Genomic DNA, 7537 nt, shown 5'->3' with positions numbered 1-7537 from the left:
AAAGGAGGGAGTCAGAATCCCTGGAAACGACAGGCTCAAGCAGAGCGGCGGGAAAAACAAGGAGAAAACATTGGTGGAAGAAAATGAACCAAACAATAATGCAATAAACAAAGGCCAAGAAGAGGAGAGTCGGGAAGACAATGAAGCCAGAAACGCTTCAGGACAAAATCTGACAGGAAACAGGGTAAAACGACAAGAAGAAAACGGGGAGCCCAAGGATAGCAGGCGGTTGAACAAAGTGGAGGAAGGGAACACAAGCTCAGACCCCAACAAAGACTCTATAGCAAACGGTATCTGCAAACCAAGGAAGGCTGACAGTCTTAGGGTTGTAATAACGGATCCAGAAATACAAGCCTACAGAGAGCACATGACAGAACATGCAGTCATTTGTAAGTTCATGGGAATGTGGCCAACTGAAAGAGCCCTGTGTCAGTGGATTAGACAGCATTGGAAGCCTAGAGGAGATGTCAAACTGCATTTGGGAGCCAAAGGTTTCTTTACAGTTGTGTTCACTAACCTGGAAGACAAGGACAGAATCTTCGACGGAGGCCCCTATTTCATGGCCTCAGCTGGTTTATACATACGACCATGGAAACCGAATTTTGTTCCGGAGAAGGAATCATTTACTCAGGTTCCAGTATGGATTCGCTTGTTTTCTCTCCCGATAGATTATTGGGGCTTGAATGCTCTGAAGCAAATTGGAGACCAATTGGGGACTTTTGTTAAAGCCTCAGAGGCAACATTGCAGAAGAAATACACCTCCTACGCAAGAATATGTGTGGAGATGGATGTATCAGGGGCATTGTACGAGGGATTATGGCTCGAATACAGAGATGGGGACTACTTTCAGGCAATAGACTATGAGCATATACCGTTTCGCTGCCGGAAATGTCATGAACACGGACATCTCATAAGGGATTGCCCTATGAACAAGAAGGAGGAGGATATGAAAACATAACCAACAAACAAAGGCAAAGTCAACTTTATAACCCCGAAGTCAAGGCAAAGAGCCAACAGAAGAAGAGCTCAAAGAATAGGAGTAGGAAGAAACAATAGCAGCAACGCTTTTGAGATCTTGGATCTGGAAACAGACTCAGAGGAATCACAAAAATCTAAAGCAGCTATTAAGGAGCCAAGAGACAAGGAGGAACGCACCAGGAGAGCAGAGGAAGAGAACAACAACATCAACGAGGTCCAAATGGGAGAGTTACTAGAAGATCCGGAGGAGGATACAGATATGATGACAAGCGATGGAGGAAGTGAGGACTTGGAGCTGGAGGAAGTTTTAGCCCGGGAAGGGATGAATCTACCGGCTATAGTGGAGAACTGGAAAAATCAAGGTATAGAAACGGTACCTGAAGAAGAAATAAAAAAAATCAGTGATCTGTTTACAGCAAGACAGAAAGCAGCTCTAGAAAGACAACATAGGAAACTAGGCATAGCAAGAGGTAATAGTCTCCACCCGAAGAGTCTTCTGTGGAACTCCTCAAGTTCACGGCTAAAGAAGAAAAGGGGCAGAAAAACAAGCAATGAAGTTCTGCAGGAGCTTGGCATGATAATGATCAACTCAGGGAAAATGAAGGCTCTGAGCGCCTTCCCGTCCTTTCAATAACCCCTCAAGTTTCTCATGAAGATAATTTCTCGGAATGGAAGAGGGCTAAACAGGCAAGCAAAGCACAGATTGTTGAAACGCAAATTCCAGAAATATAGACCGGAAATCATGTTTTTACAAGAAACAAAATGCAATGGATCCAATATGACAAGGTTAACCAAGAAGATAGGTAGGCACATGAATTATCTAGAAGTTGAAAGCCAGGGCAGAGAAGGAGGACTGGCAACCCTATGGGACACAAGAGCACTTCAAATATTATCTGCAGAAGCGACCAGGCATTTCATCGCTGTGGAAGCTCAACCCACAGGTAACTCTGAATCTTTTTTATGTGTAAATGTATATGGACCTCAGAAGATAGAGGACAAAATCAATTTCCTGAATTCTTTAAATAGGCTTATTAGCAGGCACCCAATGTCCAAATGTATTTTGGCGGGTGATTTCAATATGATAACAACCCTCCTAGAGAAGAAAGGGGGCCTTAGGAAACTCAATAGGGATGCGGAGCATTTCATTAGTTTCATTGAGAATGCTAAATTAGTTGATATTTACACCAAGAGTGGCAATTTCACATGGAACAATAGAAGAGGGGAGAATAGAATTATAGCCTCTCGCTTGGACAGGTTTCTGGTTTCCGAGAGCATCTTAATGAATGGTATCCTTGTTGAGTCAGATATCCTTCCCAGTGGAGGGTCGGACCACTGGCCAATATCGCTTATAGCGGATGTTCATGGCACACCAAGGAACAAACCCTTCAAATTCGAAAAATTTTGGTTGGATCATCCCAGCTTCCTTTAGATGGTTGAAAAATGGTGGTCAGAACCTTGGGAAAGCGAAGGCTCTAAGATGTTCAATTTGCAGAAGAAGTTAAGACTTACAAAGGACAAGATAAAAGAGTGGAATAAAACAGTTTTTGGGGACATTTTCAAGGAAAAAACCTCTATAGAAACTCAGCTGGAACAAATTCACAGAGAATGGGCAACAGGACAAAGCAGTGAGGAATCCATCGAACAGGAAAAGGCTCTAACTCAACAGTGGCACAGTCGATGTAGGCAAGAGGAAATCTTATGGAGGCAGAAATCAAGGATTCAGTGGCTAAAGGAGGGAGAGTAGAATACTAAATTTTTTCACAGATCTGCTCTAGATTACAGAAGCTCAAACAAAATTCTTGAGATGAGAAATGAAAACGGGGAGTCAGTGAAGAACCACCATGACATATCAGAGTTTCTCACTGCTCACTTCAGAACCATAGCACAGGAACCGCAGTCAAACAGAGGAGAAGCCATCAGGGAACTTCTAAAAGCTATTCCTAAAGTTGTAACCTCTGAGAAAAACTGGGCCCTGAATAGGGAAATCACTTTGGAAGAGGTAGAGGAAGCTGTAAGAAATATGCCAAACGATAAAGCCCCTGGACCGGATGGGTTCACAATCAATTTCTACAAGGCCTGCTGGAACATTGTGAAGCAGGACATCTGGGAGGTCGTAGAGGACTCCAGGCGCTCTGGAACCATTCTCAAATCCATTAATTCGACCTTCATAGCACTAATTCCAAAGGTTGAGGAAGCTAACACACCTGAAAAGTTCAGACCTATCGCTCTTTGCAATGTTATATATAAAATAATTTCAAAAGTCATTGCCAATAGGCTGAAGCCCATTCTACTGGGGATCATCTCGAAAGAGCAATCGGGTTATGTAGAGGGAAGGAAAATATTAGACAACATAATCCTTGCTCAAGAAATGATCCACACTCTACATTCAGGGAAGAAAGCAGGGATGCTAATGCAACTGGATTTATCAAGAGATTATGATAAAGTGAGCTGGAAATACCTCGAAGCTATTCTGAATGCTTTTGGTTTCAACAGATATTGGGTTAATTGGGTCTTAGCCCTCATCAAATCTGCGAGGTTCTCGATCTTAGTCAATGGGGCCCCCTCTGAACCATTCTCACCTTCGCGAGGAATAAGACAGGGCGATCCTTTATCCACTTTCCTATTCGTTATCCTCATGGAGGGTCTCAGCAGAGCTATAGCCAAGAAGAAAGCTGAGGGAGCAATTAAAGGTCTTCAACCAATCCCATCGATCCCTGCTACCACTCATCAACAGTTTGTGGACGACACGATGTTACATGGCAGCCCCACAGTGAAAGAGGCCTTGGCATTCAAGAACATCTTAGACCTCTTTAGCAGAGCCTCAGGGATGGAAATCAACTTCTCCAAATCTACGATCTTTTTTTTCAATACTCATCGTGCTATTCAAGCTCACCTCTCTCATCTTCTAGGCTTTCGAATAGGAAGTTTACCTTCGAGATATTTAGGAGCTCCTCTCACTCTGAGACCTTGGCAGAAAGTGCACTGGGAAAAGATCATAGCCAATATGGAAAACAGATGCAAACACTGGACACACAGGGTGCTTAACTTTGCAGGAAGATTAATCCTTACGAAGGCTGTGTTACAGTCCATACCGTAGTACTTATTATCCATGCTACTGGCCCCCAAAGGGGTTCTTCAACAAATCAGAGCGATTCAGAGATCCTTTTTATGGAGTGGGAATGGGGACAAGAGGAAATGGGCATTAGTAGCCTGGAGCAAATTATGCAAGCCGAAATATTTGGGGGGACTAAACCTTGTGGATCCGGCGGTGACCAACATAGCCTGTGGAGCGAAGCTATGGTGGCGATGGATTAAAGAGCCCAATTTGCCATGGGCCAGACATTGGAAACACAAGTACCTACCTAACTACAATAATCAAGATCTCATAAGATTGCAGGAGGCTCCAGAGGGCTCGCCCATATGGAATCTTGCAAGACACAACCGTAGCCTAGTACAGGAAAATAGTTTTTGGGAAATTCGCAATGGCAGGCTTGCCCTGTTTTGGGAAGATGCATGGCACCAATTCCCCAAACTAGAAACCCCAGAGTTAGCACATTTCAAACAGTTTAGCCAGCTTGAAGGTAGAAGCAGAGTCTGCCATTACTGGGACTTGAGCAACAGAGATGCAGATTGGAGAGAATGGACATACCTAACCGCTGATAACAACATTGAGGGAGATGAAAGTATAAAACAACTCAACAATCAGATTCGCAAGAGAAGGATAAGGAAAACAGAGGAAGAGGACCAGCTAAGATGGGGTATGACAGGTAATGGGAATTTCTCTTTGAAAGAGGCAAGGGAACTAATAGTAAAGGCAGGTCAGGAGGAAGCAATGCCCTGGTGCAACAAAGTGTGGGACAACTTATTTTGGCCGAAAATTAAGGCCTTTTTATGGCTATTAATGAGGAACAGAACCCTGACATGGGACAAACTACGAAGAAAAGGGTTCGCAGGGCCTTCCAGATGCCCGATGTGTTTAAGTGAAGAAGAAACCATAAACCACCTATTTAATTCGTGTGACTGGGCAAATCATCTATGGAACTGGATGGAGGGAATCATGCGGAAATCAGACCGCGACCAAGAGTCCATCCAAAACACTATTTTAAACTGGCAAAGCAATTTTTCCAAAAACCAGAGAGTCAATAATATATGGAAAGCCATGCCTGACTTTGTATTATGGACAATATGGAAAGAGCGCAATAGGAGGGTTTTTCAGGATGAAAATAGAAGCATTGAGCATTCAAAAGCAACCATTCTCAAAAATATGAAAGAATTGATACAGACAAAGTGCAAGACAGACCCCAACGAAAAGCCTTCGGATCGAGACTTACAAATCTTGAAGTGCTTTCAACTGGAAATCAACCAAAGCTTCGCAGCGTTGAGACACCAGCAACAACCAAACTCGGGAGCTGATAGATGGACTTGTCCACCAGCGGGAGGTGTGAAGCTGAATTTTGATGGTGCCTCTAGAGGCAACCCCAGAAAAGCTGGCATTGGAGGCGTTATCAGAGACCAGAATGGAGAAATTATGCATATTTACTGCAGAGAGTTGGGGGAAGGCACGAACAATGAGATGGAGTTCGCGGCGCTAGAACAAGGATTGAAAATTCTAAGGAATCTATCGATAGGCAATGCAGTGGTTGAAGGAGATTCCTCCCTGGTTATCTTGGTTGCAAAGAGAATTCAGGCTGGCACTCAGGCATGCAAAGCTACAAGACACTGGAGGCTCGCCAAGGTGACGGAGAACATTGCAAAATTAATCGATGAAATGAAAGGTTTAGTCTTTCAATCGGTCAGGTGAAAGGCAAACGGGCTAGCCGATTACTTGGCCAACTATAGTATTGACAACCAAGACAGGAGCTGGGACGCGTGTTGGCAGCAAGTGGATTGTCCTCACCTTAAGGAAAGATGCCGACAGCTGGCAAGAGAGGACGTGGGAAACTTAAACCGGGCTTCACCGGAAAGCGGCAGACTATATCGGCCCGCATGATGAAACACTCAGGAAATGATTGGAGTAGCGAAGGTTGGCACAATTCGAAAGGACAAGCCAGGCATATACATTTATGGCAACAAAGGGTGCACAGAAAGCACATCTTCAAGTGGATATTGAGAAGGGACTACTGCAGGTGCCACCTCGGCAGGATCGACATTTGGCACGAGTTGACTCATCAAGGGATAAGCAACATTTATTTTTGTAGCAGGCAACATCACGCAGCTTTAACGACCACCTACAGTAACTATGATAGCAGTACTACCACAATGTTTCGGGAGGCGAGGAACAACGTGGGAAACCTCATGGCGAAGAGTTATTTAACCAACTGCGGGAGCAATGTCTCATTCACGTCTTCTAAAGGCATATCTGTGGGTTGCTATTGCTCTCGTGTTCGAATTGCGATTCAAGCGACGGGTAACAGGGAAGATATGGATACTGGGAATTGTCGGAGCATTAGCGCTTACCAGGAGCTCCGGGCTGCAAGGAGCGCTTATGAAACGTGAACAACCACTAGAAACAAACAAAAAATTGAGGAGATGGAGGCTGCTGCAAAGGTGGAGGAACAACAGAGAAATGAGGAGGAAATCGCTAGGGAGGTAGGTTCGACCCAGGCACTGCATCCAAGCGGGCCACACAATTCGTGCGTACACAGGTCGAAAGTTGGTGGGTCAAGACCCTGTTGGCTAAAGCTCTGGAGTCCATGGATGCTGGGAACCAGAAATCCCAAGGGGAAAACCATATATCTGATGCCCATCTAAATAGTCTGCTGGAGATTTGCGGAGCGTTAGATGATAAAATCTCAGCTGTGTATGATAAGGCAGAAACGGTCAATAAGAAGTTAACTCTGCTTATCCAAATTCTCCGGAAGACCATTTGTCCGGATCCGCTGAGCTCTGATAGCAAGCAGCCGGCTCCGCCAAAGGAACTTAACAACTACCGATCCATGCTGGAAAGAATGGATAGGCATGTCCTGGATCAAGGTCTGGACATTGCAAGCAGATATGGAATGCCTCCGCAGTGAATCGGGTTTGTTGGTGCCTTCTCTTCGGCCTTGTCTACTGTCATGTCTATGCCATCTCTCTGGCTTTGTTTGTTGCTGTTTCTGTAGGCCTTTATGTCTTTTGTCTAATGTCTGTCTAAGGTCTTGAACTGTATTTTTGTCTCATCCTGATAGCGCACCAGTTACAGTGATGCAGTTCAAGGTTCTTCTTTGTTATAGTTATGCGTAGTAGATAAAGGGATATGGCCACCCTGCGCGGTGTGCGGATAGCTTTTGATATTTCATAGTGTTTGTTGTCTAGAGTCTTTGGGTCTGTCCTCAGCAGGTCTCGATCTGCATCTGCAGATTTTTTGTACACTATTTTTGTTCCATAATATATCTATCTGACTTACACAAAAAAAGAGAGGTGCTCTCCAGTCCAAGATGCTAGAGATGAGTAATGTTAATGTAAACATTTTGACTTGACAAAAAAAATATGGTAAAGATGTGTAACTTAATGCAATGTAATATAATGTAAATATTTTAACTAGGAGAAAATAAAAGAAAAATAACAAAATAAACATAAC

The sequence above is a fragment of the Pinus tabuliformis genome, chromosome 8 (assembly GCF_031772625.1).
Source record: "Pinus tabuliformis cultivar Carrire ecotype Pingquan chromosome 8, CPIR1, whole genome shotgun sequence".
Classification (NCBI taxonomy): Eukaryota; Viridiplantae; Streptophyta; class Pinopsida; order Pinales; family Pinaceae; genus Pinus; species Pinus tabuliformis.
This window is presented reverse-complemented; position numbering follows the sequence as displayed.